The sequence below is a fragment of the Ceratotherium simum genome, chromosome 19, assembly GCF_057802395.1.
Source record: "Ceratotherium simum simum isolate JZ-2026a chromosome 19, ASM5780239v1, whole genome shotgun sequence".
In the NCBI taxonomy this organism is placed as follows: Eukaryota; Metazoa; Chordata; class Mammalia; order Perissodactyla; family Rhinocerotidae; genus Ceratotherium; species Ceratotherium simum.
The window spans coordinates 28,565,987-28,588,474 of record NC_141918.1 but is presented as its reverse complement, the minus strand read 5'-3'; positions in this window follow the sequence as shown (position 1 = coordinate 28,588,474).

Genomic DNA, 22,488 nt, shown 5'->3' with positions numbered 1-22,488 from the left:
TGGTGTGGTTAATATTGGTGGGAAGGTTACTTACAGATCTCTTCATGTATTAATGCATTTGGTCTAAGAAAGACCCTCAGGACCTTCTACTGTGACAAGATTGGTCCGGTTAGCTCTGTCCAGGTTGTTAACAGAATTCAAACCACTCCTGTAGCCTCGCAAAGCCCCTCTCTGTCTGGCTTAGGGCCATGTGAGGGATCCTCTGGTGGCTCTTTGAATACGAAATCTGAGTGACCTTGCGTCATTCTTGAAAAGTGGTCTGAGACTTGGGATGTTTTGTGATTTCTCCAGGTGATTTACCAGACAACAGGAATTCAGAGGACCTCTGTTAGAACCTGCAGCTTTGTCCCAGGTTTATTCTTGGGGATGACTGGTAATCTGAACTCTTCAAACTTTAAGGAGAGACCAGTGTATACAAAAATAAATATGCAATTTGCACCAATTCTTCTATGGAGGAAATTGAGTCTTATGGGAACTGAAATAAACTATCTCTAACACTCATCCATCCCAAAGTAAATGAAATAGTGCTCTTATTGTCATGTTGGCACAGGCCTGACCTCATTGTTTTTACACTCTTACACACCTTGATGTTTTTTTTCTAATTTGCAAATATTCTCAGATCGAAATTTTCCATGCCCAGTTATCTTTCTTATGCAAATAAATCTTGCCCAGTGTTCTGTTTCAATTAGTTTACTGAAAAAAAGTCATCATTTATATGTTGTCACTTTCCTCTTAGGAACTTGGTTCAAATCAGATTCAGGGTGTAGACTGGGGCCTAAGTAATTCTTTCCCAGTTCCTTCAAGGAGCTCCCTGCTAATACTTGTGCAGGCCAGAAACCAATACCTGTCCTTCACAAAAGAGCCTCCTTCCAGTGTGGAAGTGCCAATAAGCACACAGGTAGAATGTTATTTCTAGGAATACTTGCACATCTCTCCTCTTGCCAGGCAGCAAACTAATTTCTCAAGAAGAAACACTGGAAACAATACCCCTCTGTACTGCGTTCATGTTTTCCACTCTGAGAAGCTGTTACATAAGCCAGCCTCCAGGGATCTGCTAGGTGCTCCCTTTAAACCATTTGGCAGCTGATTGATCACTCTTTACATGAATCAGATATTTGTTTCAGTAGCTACAGACCCTATCACCAGCAAAATCCAACTGGTGTTTTGCTTTCCTAGTAGAAGACAACTGCAGACCTCTCTGCAGTTAAGACGAAAAATCTACACGAGCAATGGGTTAGGTTCCACAGTTTAAAAAATAAAACTTAAAAAATAAGACAAACAAGTGGGCTTTCTCTTTCTGTTATCTAAATCAACTCATAACTGACAAGAAGGCCAGTAGGGAAGCCCAGAGATTTTTAAAGTGTCTTGTAGTGTCTGTCCCACACTCAGGAAGGACGACAGGAAGTACCTCCCTCACCAGGTATTTCACAGTCTAGGGCATGATGAGTGAACTTTTACTGCTGCCTCTGCTCGTAAATAAGACCTCCGTGGTAAATCATTTCTCAAGCAGGGTTCACTTTTCCTCTTTAAGTAAAAATAGACTTAAAAAAAATCCTTCCTCAGAATGGTGAACAACTCTCTGAGGTAAAAGTCATCTAGATAACCTCTATAAAAGACCTGTTCTAGTTGATTCCACTCTGATTCTGACGTAATAAGACGTTAAAGTGAGAAAGAAAGATCTTGACTCAAGTCTTACCAATAAGTGTTCTTAGCCAGAGAGGCTGACATGCTGAATGGAGAGGTACAGAGTCAAGTATAAGATCAATCATAAGAATTCCACTTAGAATTTTTCATGTTCTCTCACTCTTGGTCAATATTTTTTAATGTATAAAGCTGTCTCATTATTAAACTATTGTCTCAGCATGAAACCCATCCTTCTATGCTCTGCTTTGGGATGCCAGGTCTCTGCAAAACACATTTCTTCCTCTGTTGCTCCTAGTTCCCTGTTAGGCTCTGCCCGTAGGGGATGCTAGAGGGAGACTGCAAGCCTGGAGGAGGAGAAAGTGTATTTTCCTTCCTGCTACCTCTGAGTCCAGGTAGCAGGCTGGCTGTTCCTTTCAGTGTCACCCAGAAACAGTTCTTCACCCAAGCAGTAGCAGATCATTCCAGTAAACAGTAATTGATACCAGTTTGCAATTTTTCCAAACCTTAGAGGATCAGTCTTATGTTGCCCCCTCAGAGACACTGTCTCAGCTGGCAGCATCCCCTCCTTAGATGTCGGGCCAACACCACAGACGCCTCCACTGGCCTTACATACACCAGCACCAGCCAGCCTCGACCTCCCGTGGGAGGTCTGAGCCTACCCTCCAGAGGGCCCGTCCTCCAATGGTCTGAGGCCCAGCACCAAGAAAGCAGTGCTCCCTCCTCCAACATCTGAGTTCAGATCCATTGGGGGCCCTTCTCCAAGCTCCTGGGTTTTATTTATTTATTTATTTTGGTGAAGAAGATTGGCCCTGAGCTAACATCTGTTGCCAGTCTTCTTTTTCCTTGAGGATGATTGTCCCTGAGCTAACATCTTTGCCAGTCTTCCTCTACTTTGTATATGGGATGCCGCCACAGCGTGGCTTGATGAGCAGTGTGTAGGTCAGTGCCTGGGATCCAAACCTGCGAACCCTGGGCCGCCACAGTGGAGCATGCAAACTCAACCACTACACAACCAGGCCAGCCCCAATCTTCTTTTAATAATTCCCATCTCTTCCTTTTGTTCCCCAGCCTTACAGGTGTAACTATATCCTACTTCCCTGATAACTCAGTGTTTCCGTGTTCATATTCAGTAATTCAGTCCCTAGTAAATAATTCTTTGTATTCTTTATATTAAATTCTCTCCATTGGTGTTCTTTGTCTCTTGACTGGTCCTGGACTGGTAAAATAAGAGTCCATTCCTTTACCCCCCAGCTGACTCACTTGGACATTGATTAGAACTTGCAAGGTGTACCTGGAGCCAACCTGGGAATCCTGCTCTTTGGATGGGAATATCTTGTTGCTTTTTATTCTCTGGACCCGTAAGACCGGGGTTTAGTATGAGTTCTTAACGGGGCCCAAGAAAGATATGAGAGGTCTACTTACTAGCTGAGTTAGCCTTTGGATGGAATAAGGACAGTTTTTTCATTTTTAATTGATCAGGAAGACTTACAGAGGCTCCATTTTCTCACTCAAAACCTCTGCGGAAAACTAAAATGTCAGAAGGGTTCTTTTCATTCCAGGTATCAGATGTTATAGAAGTAAGGGATCCAAAAGATTTATGGCATTAAGGCAAGGGAAAAAGGTTGATGAGTTTAAGTGACATGATTGAAGTTCTCACTGTTAGAAACCCCTTTTATAAGCTGGGACACCTACAGGCTTGGCAAATATCCGTACCCATCAGCCATCTGCATTGCTACTGACTGTGTGTATGTATTGAAGGATTCAATGAATCATAGACATCTGATCACTGCATGGAAAAAAAAATATTTGTGCCCGGCACACACGTTTCCATAAAGAAAGCATCATTGGGAAAGGCAAACATGTGGAAACAGGCCACAAAAATGCAGCAAATTAGTCCTTATTATCCACTCATCCATGCAGGAAAGTTTTAAAAGGTAATAAAGTCCTAGGTTCTTAAAATTGGCTCTTTAGCCTCACTGTTTTTAGAGTAAAGTACAGAGTGCCAGATAACCACTATGCATCTAAGCATTTAGTTGAGCTTTTTACCACCTTTCAATTCAAGAGACATTTCAAATCATGCTGTCACCTGTTCCCCAGTTTTCCTATGCAGGTCACCCATCCTAAACTACTTCATTAAAAAAAATGAAAACAAAATACAATTATGGAAGTGAAATATCACTAATGCTATTATTATAAAGTAAGAATGTTTTGGCACCATTCAATAAAGCCACAATCTAAGCTGTAAATGTAACCCATGGAAATTCAGACAACTCATTAGTTCGTCTGTTCCATATTTGTGCTTGCACTTGGAATAAATAATAATGTAGTTCTGTACACTCATAGCATCACAAGGGTCATTGTTTTCTCTAATGAACAATGATGCAATTCTATGATTCTATTATCCTTGTTTGTCAAGTATCCTGTTTATGGTAATTTCTGATCACAATGGATAATCCTGTAATTTAAATATAGGTATGCCCACATCAAAAGTTCTCAGGTTACTTTCTAATTTTCCAGTATTTGTTGGTGGAGGAGTTGTGCTAAAAAACCTAGATGAACAATGTGCATACTATTCTAGAGTTTTTAACCATAAGCACTTGTTTGAAGTTCAGTATACCTCTTATGAGATCTAGCCTAATTGGGAGAGAAAGTGAGAGAGAGAGACAGAGAGAGAGATGTGGACCAAAAGTAAAGATGAACTATTAGAAGCAAAGATGATGAACTACCAGAAAAAAAGTGCAGGAACTTCTCTGCCTGACTCAGGGGCGCCCCAAATCCAACATAGGTGAGTTGATACAGTGTGAAGTGATCTTTAGAATGCAGTTTAAAAGTTTGGTACGTAATCCAGCACGCTGCAGCCACCATGTGCTATGCCATGGTGCACAATTGCATCCCCCTCAACTTTCCATCCAGCCATTCTTCAGCCAGATGTACAGGAAACTGAGAATCAAAGCGACCAATGTGGTCACATGTAAACATCACATCTGACACTGGGGGAGCATTGACTTTTCAAGCACAGGACTCACCACCAGGGTGACAGAGACTCTAAGCAGTGAACAGAAAGAGGATGATTTCTGAGAACTCGGAACTTGTGCTGAAACCGTAGTAGAGAAGAGTTTGTTGTCAGTGTAGAAAACTCCCATTTAAGTCCAATAGTAGTCCAGGAAATAAAGCTAAATTTTATGAGTCTTTCTTTAAGCAGTTTCTTTCTTTTAAATAACCATCTGATGGTGTTTCTGCCTTCCCAGCACTGGGAGATTTAGCCCTTCCTCTCCATTGTATGTGCCTCCAATGGTTGTGTCTTTTTTTTTTTTTTTTGCTGAGGAAGATTCACCCTGAGCTAACATCTGTTGCCAATCTTCCTCTTTTTTTCCTTGAGGAAGATTAGCCCTGAGCTAACATCTCTGCCAACCTTCCATTTTTTTTGTATGTGGGTTGCCACCACAGCATGGCTGATGAGTGGTGTAGGTCTGTGTCTGGGATCCGAACTTGCGAACCCAGGGCACCAAAGCAGAGTGTGCTGTATTTAACCACTATGCCACGGGGCTGGCCCCCTTGAAGTTAATCCAATGGTTGTGTCTTAAACAAAGTTTCCATCCTTATCACTTGGAACATTGAGAAGGCTGAAGCCAATAATAACTTGAAGAAACTCAGATGGAAGTGGGTAAGCAAAGGGTGACAAACATTCCTTTAGCTGGCTCTTACTAGCTGTGTGATATTAGGCAAATTACCTACCATCTCTGAGGCTTAATATTTCCATCTTAAAAATAAGTATAAAACACCTATCTCATAGAGTTTCTGGGATGATTGACATGAAATAGTCTTTATAATGCATCAAACCCAGTGCCTGGCATGTTCTAGGTGCTTGGGAAATGGTAATTCCCTACCCACACCCTTCCCTTCTTCATTATGCTTCCAGGCATCTTACCAGCTTTGAAACTTCTTGGCCTGAAAATGGTAGAACCAGGTAACATATGCAGAAAATTTAGTTTATAACTATCTTGTTGGCCAGGTTAGCTCAAGTTATGGTGGAATGGATTGGTTCCAGAAAATGTTGGCTTTCCAGTCACTTTAGGAAGGCTACAAGGGGATCAAGAGTTCATCTTTCTACCTGAGAAATGCATTCCAGTTCCTGCTTCCTGTAGAACAGAAGCCAAAATTGAAAGAACTTAAAGATGGTGGGGCATAGAGGGAAGGAAAAGATTGATGTGATTCTGGAACAAATACTTCCATACTCTCTGGCCAAAACAGAATGCACAGATTCACCCAAAACTAGGTCTGGATCCCCAGGGGCAACTTTGGAAATTATAGTGTTCCCAAGGGCTTTAGAATGAATATGAAGTCTCTGGCATTATCCATGGGTAGTGTGACTGTATGTCCTGATTTTCCCAGGGTGGTCCAGAATTATGTGTGTTTTCTCAGAATAATTATTAATAACACCCTGTTTGCTCTCCAGAGTGTCACAGCTTAAATGATATATTATATGGTTTTCGTTGCCATGGGGTACTTGGAAAGCTCTAAGCTTCCAAGTGTAAGTCACTAACCAAAGAATCTATATTGGCCCCCAGTATTTGGCTATTGGCATTGGGTGCTCCTGATATCACTTCTAATAAACACACATTTTCAGGAAGCTCATCCTTGAATAACACCTGAGTATACAGTAAGGAATTATTGGGGGCAAGTACATCAATGAATGGTTTTAGATTTTTGATGATCTATTTCTTTTTGGGCCATCATTTACATAACATTCATTTTCTTTCTTTTTCTCAAACTATATATTTTTTCTGCATACTTCTGAGCTCTCCATTCAACTAATTTATCTTTTTGTCCCTGAGTGCTTACACACATTTAATGACCATAGCCTTATAATATATCTTGATATCTGATAGGGTATGCTTTCCCCTCACCCAACTTTACTCATTTGTTAAAAATTGCTTCGCTATACTTGCAAATTTATATATAATCTCTTCTTTACTGGAATGTCAAGTGGCAGACTCTTACTTACACGTTGCAAAGTAGAAATATCAAAACCCTAGAAAATTTCCTTCTACCAGTCTAACCTGTTCCATCTGAGGATCTCAGGTTTAACTGTACACCTGGCTTTGATTTTTCATATGTTTATACATGTTATGGATGGGTGGTGAGATGTGCTTGTCTTTGGTGACAAGTGTTATGAAATAAAATTTCCTCCTAATTCAGAGCAGACTATTAACATGACAGTACAATCAAGACATTCATGGAAACTTAATGACAAAAACATTCCAAGAACTGTGGAAGGGCACTTCCCTCACCTTTTCATTCCGCACCCATTAAAATGAAAACTTCTTTTGGCACAGCTAGGGAGATTCAAGGTAGAATGATTAGTTGGATTGTTCCAGGCTATAAAGGGCCTTTCCTTTTAAATTAGTACAAACTGAGCTATTATATACATATGAAAATTAACAGCATTTACAGCATTGTTACAGCCATGATGTTTGTATAAAAGCCTTCACATTAATAGGGAAGAGAGTGTTTATGATTAACAAGTCCATGCCAGTTGTTTTCCAACATGTTTGAAATGATTCACAAATTGGGAGTATGTTAAAATTGCTAAAGTATCAGGGATAATCTGACAATGGGACTTTTGAGGTGCTAAGTTGTGTCCAGAATCAGCTCTTCTCCTAAGCCCCTAGGAATTTTCATGCCAAGCTTCTCAAGTTGAATTTATTGGCTATGATGGTGCTCTTGAAGAAGAGATCTACCTATCTGTGGATTTTACTATGAAATCTGCAGATCTCAATATAAATAAATGGGCTTGGATGGACTACAGATGTGGGATAAGAGTCTGCAGATGCAGGTTGAAGATGCATATGATGTTAATCAAAACACATATGTAAATATGCCCTTTGTTTAGCACCATGGGTACAGTGCTGGCTAGGACATAGATTTCTGTAGGACAGAAACAGGTGTTCTTATTTGGGTTATTCACTCAAAATACAATATACTCATTATCCAACATAGGCTGCACTGGATCTCCATATTGCCACCCAAACAGGAACCTTACCACTCCACTCACTGACCACGAACCTCAACCTCCTACAGAGAAATCCTGAAAATAGAGTGAGTTGAGAACCTTCTCCTATAATCCTTGACTTCATCTCCAGAAGGGAGAATAAGATACTGTTATGGCAGCCTAGAGTCTCTAACCAGTGAGTCAATTAATACTCAAAGCCCTCATATTTATATCATTTCTCCCCACCATATTCCCATGTTTCTTATCCCAAAAGCTCTCCAGAGTAGGCTTGCACAGACAAGCACAGAGGAACTCTCAGTCATTCCTCCTCCAATATCTTCTTTGCTAAGTGAGGGCTGGCTTTCATGGTCTCTCTTTTTCTACATTCTTTTTATTACGCACATTTAAAAATTCAACTCAAAAACACTGAGCACTTACTGCATACCAGTCTCTGCTCCAGATGCTTGGGGCACATCATTGAACAACACAGAAACCTTTGCCATTGTGGGGCTAATCTTCTAGCTGCTTCCCGGGGATCCCTGTCCCTCCACGGGGAACAGGTTGAGGAAGGCTGAGTTCCAGGTTAGCATTCTCCTAACAAAGGCAGGCTTGCATCTCTTAGTCCAAAATCTTAACTGAGGAAAATTAGAATTCAGGCATATTGATATATTAACTAAAATTATATTCTCTCTTCTTAAAGAAGAAACAGGAGTTTTTATTTATGAGTTCAGCTTTGATTTGTGATTCTATTATCATATCTATCTCTGCTATTTCCCTTTGGTGTTTTGGACATTAGTCATTATTGCAAGGACCATGTTTTCTGTACTTTACATCAATAGTTGGTGATAGCTGCTACAAAACTTGGATTTTAATCTCTCTGTGAGAATTACAGCAGGACAGAAACTGCCAGATTATATCACAGTCTCAATTGATGTAAAAGGAGACTATATTTAATCTTCTCATGCTCTTAATTTTCACCTTAATGCCTTGATGCATTTGGGGAGAGAGAAGTTCTTTGACTGAAAATATTGTTATCTTACCCTTCCTCTCGAAGGATATTTTAATTAGGTACACAATTCTATGTTGATAGTTATTTTCCTTGGCACTTTTTTCCTTTCTCAATCAATTTCTTACTAGAGATCCAATTTCCCCTTGAGATTTGTATTTCTCCAATTACTTCAAAAATGTCTTTTTATAGTTGGTTTATTTGAATTAGGTTCTAAACAAGGTCCACACATTGCACTTGATTATTAACTCTCATAAATCCCTTTCAAACTGTAACATTATTCTCCTTTTTTTATGCCATTTTTTTCCTTCTGTTGAAGAAACCAGATTCTTTATCATATAGAATACCCCCATATTCTGGGTTGGATAGAATACTTCCTAGCAGTGTCTTTTATAATGTGTTTCTCTAATCTCTGTATTTCCTGTAAACTGGCAATTAGATCTTGAGGCTTGATTGATTTAGACTTAGTTTTTTTTGGAGGAGGGGCATGTGGTAAGAACGTTTCATGGGTAGATGCTGTGTGTGTCCTATTACCTCACATCAAGATGCAAATACTGTCTGATTGTCACACTTTTAAAGGTGCTAAAACTGGCGAGGCCAGTGGGTTTGGGTAACATTAGCCCAATCCCTCTGTTATAAGATTCTGGCAGATTGGAGGGGGATATTTCTTAAAGTGTTTTTCTGAATATATAAGTAATGTGTGTTTATTCCAAAAATACAAACGTGCACTAAGAAGAAAATAAAAATTATCCTTACTTTCACCCTCCAATATAAACAGACATACACACATACACACACACATACACACAAATGCTATGTGTATAGTTTTGTATCCAGCTCTTTGCAGTTAACGTGAACTTAGAACAGTGTTTAGAAGCATCAATGCTATGCAACAAAAAGGAAACAAAGGGCTTCCTTGGCAGTGGTCTTATGATCACGAGGTTTCTCTGGTTTCCTGATAGAATGACAACCCCCCATCTACTCCACAAACCTCCAAAGTAACATAAAATACACACCCTGTAGACCCTCGTTGTCCACTGCTGGAGTTTACTGGAGAGGTTTTTGATGACTTAGGCTGGAAAGCACTCTGTGTATTCTGCTACTCCAGAAGGTTTTAAGATCTATCCTTGAATCAAGTTTTTTTCCCCCAAAGCTTCTGATGGCCCAAAGAAGCTAATGGTCAAATACTAAATATGTAACCAAAAATGTGGCTTGATATTATGCTGAATCCATAATCAGTGTCATTGGCAGATAAGCTGTATATTTAAATAATTAAAACCAAATAACGCCATACAACAAGTCTACATGTTCAGATACCCAGAAGGTCACTATTTGGCTATGGTGTTGAAAATCCATAGAAATATTGTAGAAGATTTTCTATGGGTTAAACAAGTGTCCTGGTAACATTTGTTTTGAAAATATCCCAGGCCTGAATCAGCTATGTCCTGCTATGGTCTAGAACTAGAGGCTTATATGTGCCCATGAGCAGAGGTCTACCCAGAGCCTCTAGTATATTTTTCCTAATTGATGTTAAAATAATTCAGCTTAGAAACCAACAATTCTATAAAACAATCAAAAAGATAGATTAAAATGTCTTTTATGTTATTTTACTATGAAATATACTCTGAATTCTAGGATAGAAAATAGCTTTTGCATGACAGTGAAATAAAGAGAGGATTGGCTTTTAAAGGTTTCTTTGGTTAGTCAAGTGCCAAAGACCAGTGCTTCACAGGTGAGCTGTTTGTTTTCTGCATCATGTCGCTGGGTACTGAGATTTATTTTGAAAAGATGGAAGAAGCAGAGGGCCCACTTCTTGTGTTGCTTGTGCGCCCGTAGAGCGGTGTGACGCCTCTGCGTGGAAACAAGTCTGCAGTGGAAGGCAGCTTTGGTACCTGTGCTTGACCCCATCCTGAAAAACTCCTGACTTCTGATGTCCCAGAAGCTCTTTAGTCTCCTTCAAGCAAGGACATGGTAAGATTTAATTCACTAGAGAACACTGGTCATGCTTCTCCGGTTTCCCTATCTACCCCACAAACCTCCAAAGCAACATAAAATACACACCCTCCAGACCTTCATCATCATGGCTGGAGTTTACTGGAGAGGTTTTCGATGACTTAGGTTGGGAAGCACTCTGTGTATTCTGCTACTCCAGAAGCTTTTAGGATCTATCCTAGAATCAAGTTGGTTCCCCCCACCCCAGGGAGACCATGTTTGAATCACTCTGGTGGAAGCTCTTAAAGAACTGCTTTCACTGAGCTGCTCTTCAAAGTTATGCTTTTGGTTTTAACACTTAAAAAAGGTGAGAGAGTGGAGGATAGCCATGTGCAAGCTACTTCTGAGTTGTTATAAAGTGTTGTCAAGGATATTGTCCACAGGATACTCAATGTAAGGCTCCACTTAAAAATTTTCTTTTGAGTTGAGAGCCAGGATAAACAAAAAGGCTTGTCTTATGAACCTGGTGGACTTTCTTCTTTCTAATAAGTAGAGTGTGTTACCCTCACTGCTATAACAAAGATACCCCAAAATAGAGTGGCTTAAACAAGAGGGAAGTTTATTATTATTTTGTGTAATACTTCATAGATAGGTGGTCCAGAGCTGGTAGGAGGCTCTGCCATCATCAACACACAGCTTCTGTCTTTGGGTTCAAAGTGATTTCTCCAAGGGACAAAGGGCAAGGGAAGCTAGAAATGGCTTATTGTGCTCACCTCCCACTGGCCATAAATTAGTGTCATGACCATGCCTGGCTAGGAGGGAGGGTGAGAAGAGCTTCACTATTAAAGGAGAAAAGGGGCATAGATACCTGTGATCTAACAGATTCTCTGCTGGAATTTGTCCCTCTGGCCACCCAAATATCCATGTGTACCTCTCTTCCCACACATAGAACATTCTCCATCAGGCTTAAAGTCCAGAATCTGCATAAGGTACAACCCTCTGTGTCGAGTCTGGATCTAACTCCTGTCATCTGGTGACCTAGAAGTGAAGAGACAAGTTATCTTCAGCCCCACCTTCCACCCAAAATACCACAATAAACAAAGCTTTATGACCATTTTATTGTGGAGAACCACAATAACAACTCCCATTCAGAAAAGTGAAAAATTATGAAGCTGCAGCAGCCACTAGTCCATAGCAACCGTCAAACCCCACGGGACGGGAATTGGGGTTCCTTGGCAATTCACAGACCCCTTGGTTAGGCTGGGATGCTGGGAGCAGCTCTGCTGTGTATTGTCCTCCCTGGCCCCTTGGGAGATTTTCTTGTCTTTATCCTTCGTGGCCACATATGAAGTGGGCATAGCTCGTTGCCTGCTGGTGAAGGTTTAGGAGGCTGGAGATTACTTTAAGGTTCAGCTAGCCACAGGCTTTTGCAGGCCAGGCTTGTGGTTTCTTTGGCAATACAATTCCCTTAAAACCTAATAGATTTATGTTCTACTCGCTTCCTGTCGGTTCCAGATGCCAGTAACCACTGCCAAAGATTTCATCTATCCATAACTCTTAAGCCAGAAGATTCTGTTCTTTCATTTATGTTCTCCATGCTCAACATACCTCTCTCTCATATTGCTGGAGCCTCCCTAGAGGCCATCTGAAACAATAGGTTTGAGTGGAAAGGCTATTGCCTTAATCTTTACCTTGGGAGTGGCCCCAGTGTCTAGTAGAGAACACTCAGTACTAGGCTCTGAGGAAGGCTTGAGGTTACAGTCTCATCTCAGTGTATTTGGTGGTACAAATCAGCTGTATTTTTCAAGACTTTGAATTACCAGACTTTCATTTAATTTAGATTGCAGGCTGCAGGCAAGAGAGAGCCTCCCTCGGCAGAGACCTGCTTGCAAGCTGACTAGATATTGCCTGAGTTAAGCTCTCTTGTAAGGCTTTGCTAAGATTACCAATTACCAGTCATCTATCACTGGTGGTAGTTTTAGCAAATGTTTATCATGACATGACAAAGGTCAACAGCTTGATAGATTTCAATATTTTTGTCCCCAATGCTTGTTGCCTGACCATTAAGGCATTGTGATCTATTTTAGGGTTTCTATTTTTACTACAGGGTTCCATTTCTAGATGCCAACTTCTGTATTGGTAGGGTACAATCTAAGCTGATGAAACAGAAAGATCCAAAACTGCAGTAGCTTCAGCAAAGTAATAGCCAAAAGGTTAGCAATCCAAGTCTGGTACAGAGATTCTGCCATCCTGAACACACAGCCTCTCTGGGGTCCAAATAGCTACCCCAGCTCCTGCCATTGCATCTGCATCCCATCTCATGTTCATTACACTAAAATGTATGACTTGTGAGCTGCACCTATCATCAATTCTGCTATATCCCATTGGCTAGAAGTTAATCTCATGGTTGAGTTAGCTGTAAGGAAAATGTGAAACATCATATTTAGACAGAAATAGATATTAGTGAGCAGCTACAATTCCCACTACAGAATTGAATTATTTTGTTTTTCTTTTTGCCCAGGCAATTAGGAACCTCAAAATCAAATTTGTAGCATTTATGAATGTGTATATATATACATATATATATGTATATATATATATATATGTATATATATATTGGTGAGCTAATGTACTAATAATGTACAATCTAATGTAATAATGTACAATCTAATATATATATACCCACATATATATACATGTGTGTATATATATATTAGCTATTATATTTGAAACATTTTCTATATATTTTTCCTTTCCATAGCTTGATTTTCTATTTCGATTTTGTTAAATTCTTTATGCATACATACTTTATTGTAAGCTGACTCAAGTCTTTTTCAGAAAAGGCTGTGGTATAAACAAACAGTAAATGGGAGTATGAATAATGAAAATTTTAACATAGGACATTCCCAAGGAACATTCAGCTTCAATTTCTCATCTGTTATGGAAAATGTTAGTCATCTCAAATATACCAAGATTGAACTCTTTAATTTGCAGTGTGATGATCTGCCTAACATATTTCCTAATATTCCACCATTAGAGGCTTCATTCCTTGGCTAAAGATTTATGTCACACTAAACTGTAAATACTCTTGGGAGAGGTAATAATTTAAACTATTATCAGTCATCACTACTGTAGTGAGAATTAGCTAAACAGATGGGTTTCATTATAATCGCTGCTAAGAAGGGGTGAGAGTGAGCCTTCATTCCAGGCAGGATGAGAAGCTCCAGAAAGGGTGTAAAGTGGACACTACAGGGGGCCTCACAGTATCTGGATGGCTTGTTGAGAGGCACTAGGGCAATGGGCATGGTGGAATGTTGAGAAGGAGCTTGATAATTGTTAACTTTTATTGCATACTTAACTGTGCCAAGCAACTTTTAAGAGCTGTTCACACATGTATTACCTCATTTAAAACAAAGGAGTCCTGGGAGTCAGACAGGAGAAGACAGACTTCGTGTCCCAGGAGACTGAATACAATTGCTACATTGTCTTGCACTAGTTTACCAAGAGCTCTCGCAGAGCTTGTCACATTCGACCCTCCAGAAGCTCTGTTGTGTAGGTTGGATAAAGATGGAGAAACAAGGCCTGGAGAGGCCGGGTAATATGTAAGTGGCAGAGCTGGGACTCCAAGCTGTGCCTTCCCCCCAGACTCATCTCACGACCCCACAACCAGGCCTCTTAATTCTACATCATCTCACAAAGAGTTGGTCTCATATCTAAAAGCAAAGTTTGAAGATGTTTTTAAGTGGGGACATGAGAAGATTTTTAGATGAATAATGGGAGTAAAAGGTTTCATCACGAAAACGTCATGAGTGAGTATTTTACTCTAAGAACTGAGAAAGAACTTTCTTGTGGTGGCTGAGGTGTTAGGCCTCCTGTTTAGATCGGTCCCTCCTTGTGCTAGTTCTCTCCTTCTTGGGGCCACGGTATTTACTCTTTTCTTCCCGGGGGGCTTCTTACTTTCAGCCTCTCAACATTTCTAAATCTTGCCCATTCTACATGAAGGGAAGCCTTTCAAGCATTGCCCCTAGCTTTTACCTCATCCCTCTCTTTTCTACTGTCGTCAAGCTTTTCACATCTATTCACACTTTCCTCTGAAAACAGATCTTCGCTTCTGACACCTATTCTTGGTAAAGTCGTTGATTATCTCCTGATACCAAATTCAGTGGACTCTTCTCAGTCCCTTCCTTTCCTGATCTTCCTGGGGCATTTGACATGACTGGCCACTCCCTCCCTCCTCCTTTGTCTTCCCTGACACCGTCCTCTCTTGGTTCACATTCTACCTCTCTGAACATTATTCCTCAGAATTCTTTTTGTGTGTGTGTGTGTGAGGAAGATCAGCCCTGAGCTAATATCCAATACCAATCCTCCTCTCTCTTTTTTTTTTTTTTTTTTGCTGAGGAAAATTGGCCCTGGGCTAACATCCATGCCCATCTACCTCTGCTTTATATGGGATGCCACCACAGCATGGCTTGACAAGCGGTGCATCGGGGTGCACCCGGGATCCGAACCTGCAAACCCCCCTGCCAAAGCAGAGCGTGCACACTGAACCGCTGCGCCACCAAGCCAGCCCTCCTCAGAATTCTTGGATCAACTCTCTCTGTCCATATCTCAAATGTTAGGATCCCTCAGTGTTTTCCCATTTTCTTGCTATTCTCTTCTCACTCTACCTGGATCTCCATCTCCATCTCCACCTCCATTTCCATCTCCAGCTCCATCTCTATCTCTATCTATCTCTATTTTTATCTCATCTTATATCTATATCTCAGTTCCCTAAGCTCCTGAAGAAATAGGTTATCTCTTATTGGACAATGGGTTTTTTCCCCCACAAATGTCCATAAACAACTGAAATTCATTATTTCTGAAATTGAACTTCTTACATTTTCCCCTACTCAATCCTGGACATTTGCCCCCATTGCTCATGCTAACTGATAACACCACCATCCACCTAATCTCCCAAACGAGACACCTGGGATCATGCGGGACTCCTTTCTTTCTTCATCCATACACAATCATTCTTCAAGTCTCATTGACTTTGCCTTCTAGCCATCTCTTGGATCCACCCTCTCCTAATCATCCTCACCACTAAGGCTTAAGTTCAGAACATCCTTGGCTCCTGCCTAGAGAGTGGCAATAGGTTCCCAATTGGTCCCGCTGCCTCCAGGCTCATTTCTCTCCCATCCGAGCAGCCTGCCAAATTGGTCTTCTAAAACACAAGTCCACTGCTTTGTAAAACTCTTAATAATTCCCCATAGACTACAAAATGCAATCTAAGCTTTTCTGCAGGGCACGTAAAATCTTCAGGTGCTGCATCCTATTTTTCTACCTTCCCAGCCTCACTCCCTGCTATTCTTCCAAACTTTGGCCCTTCTTTCCAATCCTCCCTATCCCCATTCCCCTGTCTGGTATGCTCTTCTCCTCTCCAAACTCTGTGTATAATCTCTACCATCTATTCACCAAATTTTCCTGAGTATCCTTAATGGAGGTCTATTCCAAGTATACCGGGACTATAGAGAAAGGAACACCTATGTTTGTCTAGGGAAATCTGGATACAAGAGTCTAATACTTGTGCTGAGCCTTGAAAGATGAGGAAAAGCCCGTTCCATGAAGCCTTCATTAACTCCCAAGGATTGCAACTCCTACCTCTTTCCTTATGACACTGCTGCCCTGGTACATTGACTTATTTGTTTCTCCTGGTGGACTGTGAGCTCCATTGGTGTAGGGACCACATGGTAGCTCTGGGAGCAGCCCCAGTGCCGAGTACAGTGCCAGCGCTTTGTAGCTCTCAATAAACTTGTTAAATTAGACTGATTCAGAGTAGCCCAAGGCCACTGACCTCATTAGTGGCAAGTGGTTGGCTTAAGAAAAGTGACACCCCATCCTCAAGAAGACCAGGCCTAGAATCTTGACCTCATTAGCACCCTGTGCCATCCTAACCTGCCAACTGGCTCTGACTTTCCAAATGTTAACACGACACATCAGCACGTGTGAGCTAAGTCTGTGCACACCAAGTACCCACATGGCATATGGATATGTGGTATATGGAAACAGAACGCATTTCACTCAGCGAGTTTACAGCCCTTTTAAACCTCCCGGGTTAGTTTGGAATCAAACCCAGATTTTCTAGTGTTTCAGTTCATTTTCTTTTGGCAAACACATCTTCCTGTTGTTAAGAAGAAAGTCTTTACGAAGATTATTTAAAAGTTTAACTGGTTTCTTGAACATCAGCTAGCTCTTATAATACAGAATTTTAATGGTATGAGTGTAAATGAATTAGAAACACATGGATTAATCTTGCCCTAGAATCTTCAGGCTGTTAAGAAATTTAGAGGAGATATTTGAGGAAAACTATAGCTAAGGTTCCATCAGTTTCCAAATGTAGAATATTTTAAGATGTCCTATGAGCTCAGAGTATGACTCTGCAAGCCTGTAGGAATATCATCTCATAAATATGTGTATAAGTGAACTACTTGGTAGCTAAAGATATCATGAGTGGAGTGAATTCCTTAGGTCATAAGGTCTTATTTAAGCAAAATGGCTGCCACCAGAAGGTGAGGTAGGCCTCCGACTCAGAGTTCTAAGTCTGATCCAACTGGTAACAAAGAGAAGCTTTCTCTCAAGTTCAGTATAGCAGCCCTGTGGAGATTGGTGCCCTTAATGTCGTTTCCTCAGGAGTGCGAGATATGGGCAGACATGGACACTCGAGTGAAAGGAAAGCAGTGCAGGGGTCCGACCTGTCTCTTTAATGGAAACTCTTTCTTTCATTATGAAACTTCTGCCTCATTTGGCACAAGCTGAGTACAGGCTGGGTAATTGCAGGTCATGATGATCTAGTAGGATTAGTTCGTTTGTATAAACATGTTCCAAGTCCAGCTATGTTTCAGTTAAGCTGCACACAGAGAAATACCAAAGCAGACCAGCAGTGGTTGATTGTCACAAACTGTTTATTTGTACAAGAGATCCCTAGAAGTCTACTAATCCGGGAGACAGCCATCTTAGGGAATTAATGGAGCCCTTTCTGTAGTGGTTATTTTAAAACCAGATTAAAACAGGCCCTTGAGAAAGCAGGGTAGAAAGTAATCCCACATGGAATCCCGTTGTGAAGCAGGGACAGTGGATCTTTTGAAAGAACTTTCCTGTCATGAAGGTCTGTTGATTTCGTTTGTTCTAGAGGAATGTGAACCATTAAGTGTACAGGGTTGTGGCTTACATATTTAGGTAAGAATGATGTTTCTGTAGGGCGCTCCTTCTGTGTCTAACATGCGTCTCTTTTTGCCTGTTGAGAAATAGTTGTAGCTTTCCTGGGGTTCAAGCGGGCGTTCATTTATTGAGCACTTCCTGCGGGCCGGGGACTGGGTTGGGGACTGGATGCATAGATGATAGTCATAGATAACAGGAAAAACAACGTAACATCTTCAAGAAGTTTCTAGTCTGAAAATGGGGGGGAGGTGGAGGGAAGAGACAGATATGTAAACAAACAATAAACATATAAGGTGATTGCTGAAACAAATGTAAGGTCAAAGTACAGGTGGGTACAAACTCCACAGTGAAGGAAGCAACTCACTTCATCTGGGGAGATCAAGAAAGCCTTCCCAGGGGAGATGATTTTGAGGTAGGTCTTCAAGGATGGGCTGGAGTTTGGTAGTTGATCAAGGCCAACAGTACCAATGGAAGAATGGAGAGGTGGGCAGATCAGCAGGAAAATGAACTTGTCCAAATGGGCTCAGTGGATTGATTTTGATTGGTACCATTTGTGTCTCCTATTTAAAGAGTGGTTTGATTTCTGTCTTCCATATTTCTCTAATACCCTGCTTCTCATTCATTGCTTTGACTTTTCTCTTGTATCTAATCTCCTTTGACCATCTTAAATTCAATTCACTTCAACATTTGTTGACATCTTATATTTCTCAGCATTGTATCAGCCCTGTGGGTGGTACAAGAAGAGGAAAACCCTCTACTAGTCCTCACAGAGCATGCCAGGGTTTGTGTTGGTGTGGTCTTCATGTTCTCATTGCACTGCTTTGGAAACAGGTTGATGAAGATTATCCTCTAGACCTTAAAAGCCATCCAGATTGACAGTTTATAGTTCAGCCTTGTCTCAATTAGGAGGTTAGTGAAAATGTCACAAAATATGCTAGGCATGGAACTCGAAGTTTCCGATGTAAACTGTAACTGAAGCTGGAGATGGTGCAATATAAATCCTTTCTTATGACAAACACAATCCCCAGGAGTTGGACCACAAGCTGATTCATTTATCTTTCGTATGTTTTAGGACAAGCACAATTTTTCCAAAATCTGAAATTTTCTATTATAGGAATATGCCTAGGGGAGATAGAAACGTAGATTTTCCTGGCACTAATGTCTCCTGAGCTATAAGGATGACTATCTCTAAGACATAACTTAAAAAACCTACAATGTTGCATGAAGTTTCTCCATACCTCTCACTGCTTGATTGCTTTTATTTTATTGGCTGATCAAGGAAGAGAAATGCTAACCTAGTTATTAGTTTGACTCAATAGACTCTCATGTCTGGGAGAAAAAAGTGACATGCATGGGAACAACCTCAAAATAAATTCATGCTGGCACTCATTGCTCTCCTTTATCTTCAGGAATAAAAACTAGAGTTAGGAAAGTGCTTATATTTTATACACTTGGAAAATCCTATAAAATAGGGAGGAAAAGGTTATGCCATGGGCAATTAAGGTCAAGAGAGATCACATCGGGTCTGTAAGTAGCAGAGTGGAGGCGATACTGAGAAGCTCTTTGTCACCTGCTCAGGACACCAAACTTGATCCTCTCTGCCTTACACGTGCAGCAAACAAAGAAAGCTTTCACTGCAGCTCTTGTCATGTGAAAAGTTTAAATTGCCTTCCAGAATTCTCAGCAGTATTGAGAGAAAGCGTACTACCCAGTGAACTCCGAGCTAAGCATTCTGTTGAATCTCAACTATGTTCTTCTTCCCACTCTATTCCCAGGAACCAAACTGAGTCAACAAGAGAATATTAAACTATTTAAGAAGTCACATGACTAAACTTTGATACTTGCTGACTATAGAAACAAGAGGCCTAATCTCTTGGATTCATTCGTTTGGGGTTTTTTTCATTTTGTTTTTTTTTTTTACATTCCAGTCATTTTGGCATTTACAAGTGACTAATACTCTTTGGTAACATTGGTTGATGCTGAACCCAGGACCTTTCATTCAGACCGAGTATGCTTATGATTATTCAGGTATTTCTGTGGGATTATCTGGCCCAATCCCTTAAAACTCTGTATGATCTACAAAATATTTTCTCATTTGTTTTCTCATTTGATCCTTAAAATTGACCCGTGAAGTAGAATGAAAAGGTCTGATTATTCCCATTTCACAGATGGGAGAAGTAGACCCAGAGAGGCTAATTCAAACCCAATTATACTAATTTAAACATTAGTAAGTAGCAGAGCTGAGGCTTACAACTAAATTTCCCCCTTCAAGGTTCAGAACTGTTCCCACTATGCAAGAGATGGTGTGTGGTAAAAGAAATTATGGGCTGGGTGTGAATCCCCACCCTGCCAGGGGCCAGCTGTCTGACTTGGTTATTTCACCAGAGCTGAGACCTTTTGGAGAAGTCAGTGCCCCAGGCAAGACAATGACCAGGTGCTCCGCACAGTGATAGTCTTTAAATATTTATCTTTATTTAGTGAGGGTGTAGATAAACTAATTTTATAATAACAAAAATTCAACATTTCTTTGCTTTAAACAATATGTCCATTCCCTTGTCCTATGGCTCTAGCTCCCCTAAGTCAAAAGCATTAACGACCACGTAGACTTCTTCACAGAGCAAGTGGAGGGGTGTAAGGAGGCCCACTCTGCAGACCGCACAGCATGTTACTTGAGAAAGCCCCTTTGGATACATACACCTGTCTCCCAAGTCTCTTTTCTCTCTCTCTCTTGCTCTTTCAGGGCTCAACCTTCCCAGCTCTACACCCTATTCTCAGTTCTTGTACCTCCTGAAATCTCTCTCTCTTTCTTAGCAGAGTAACGTAACTTTGACTCAGCTTCTCTCTCTAGACTCGCAACCTCCTTCCACAAAGTAGTATAAATTTTCAAAGACGTCAAAGATCATTTCACTGAGAATAAAGATTTCGTTGAACTCAACAAACCAAAAATCCAGGGCTCAGTACCAGACTCTACATACTTAGAAGACAGTGAGGAAATTCTGAAAATTTATATTTAAATTTTTTCCTATTTGATTAAATTCAAATGAGGGATTAATACACATGCTAAGCAAAACTAGGACTAATTTACATTTCACCAGTTATGTAAGAAACCGTGGGATAAAATTATTTTGAGTTAGGGGCTGGCCGGGTGGTATAACGGTTAAGTTCGTGCGCTCCACTGTGGCAGCCCTGGGTTTGCAGGTTCAGATCCCGGGCGCGGACAGACGCACCGCTTGTCAAGCCATGCTGTGGCAGCATCCCATATAAAGTAGAGGAAGATGGGCACGGATGTTACCCCAGGGCCAGGCTTCCTCAACAAAAGGAGGAGGATTGGAATCAGATGTTAGCTCAGGGCTAATCTTCCTCACACACACAAAAAAGAAATTATTCTGAGTTAACAGACACTATATTCCTGATTAATTTCAAAATGTTTAAATTCATTTTTTTAACTCATGTAGAAGATTTAATAATTCCAAAGTAGCATCAAAATACATAAAGCAAAATTGATAGTACTATAGGGAGAAATTTACAAATGCAATATATTTGCTAGGCGATTTCAATATATCTTTCTTAATTATTTCAAGGTCAAGTACCAAAAATCAGTAAAGATATAGGGCATTTGAACAACATAACTAATATGCATGATCTGATAGGCTCATGTACAGATCCTGCATCCAACAATTAGAGAATATACATCCTTCTTAAGCACATGTGGAACATTTTTCAAAACAAAACAACAAAACTTAAAATAAAACAGGATAACTAAGAGGGAACAGATGGTGTGATATAGATAAGCATTAACTTGATTTTCTCCTTTTGAATCTTTTCTTGATTTTGTGCATTACTAACACCAAGTGAGCACAATACATCATCACTGCTTCTGAAGCCTTGATCGTCCCTGTGGAACTCGCCCATTCTTCCATTTGCACACTCTGCTATGAATTGAGAGGGAACTGCTTGTGTCTTTGACAACATAACTGAATTGTATGAGCAATGTGATATTAGCTGTTCATCGAGTTTATTTTCATTTTTTCAGCTTTACTGAGGTATAATTGACAAATAAAATTGCAAGATATTTAAAGTGTATACCGTGGTAATTTGGTACATGCATACATTGTGAGAGGAGGTCTCCCATCTAGTTAATTAACATATCCATCACCTCACATATTTATCTTTTTTTCTTTTTAGTGAGAACATTTAAATTCTACTCTTTTAACAAGTTTCAGTTGTGCAATACAGTGTTATCAACCATAGTCACCATGTTATACATTAGATCTCAGAATTTATCCATCTTATAGATGAGATGTTGTACCCTTTTACCAACCTCTCCCTATTTCCACCTCCTTCTAGCCCCTGGCAACCACTTTTCTACTCTTTGTTTCTATGAGTTTGACTTTTTTTTTAGATTCCATATATAAGTGATATCATGCAGTATTTGTCTTTCTCTGTCTGGCTTATTTCACTTAGCATCAGGGTCCATCCATGTTGTCACAAATGGCAGGATTTCCTTCTTTCTCATGGCTGAATAATATTCCTTTGTTTGTGGGTGGGGAGGTGTATGTATATATCACATCTTCTTTATCCATTCCTCTGTTGACAGACACTTAGGTTGTTTCCATATGTTGGCTATTATGAATAATGCTGCAATAAACATGGGAGTGCAGATATCTCTTCGATATCCTGTTTTCATTTCCTTTGGATATATACCCAGAAGTGGGAC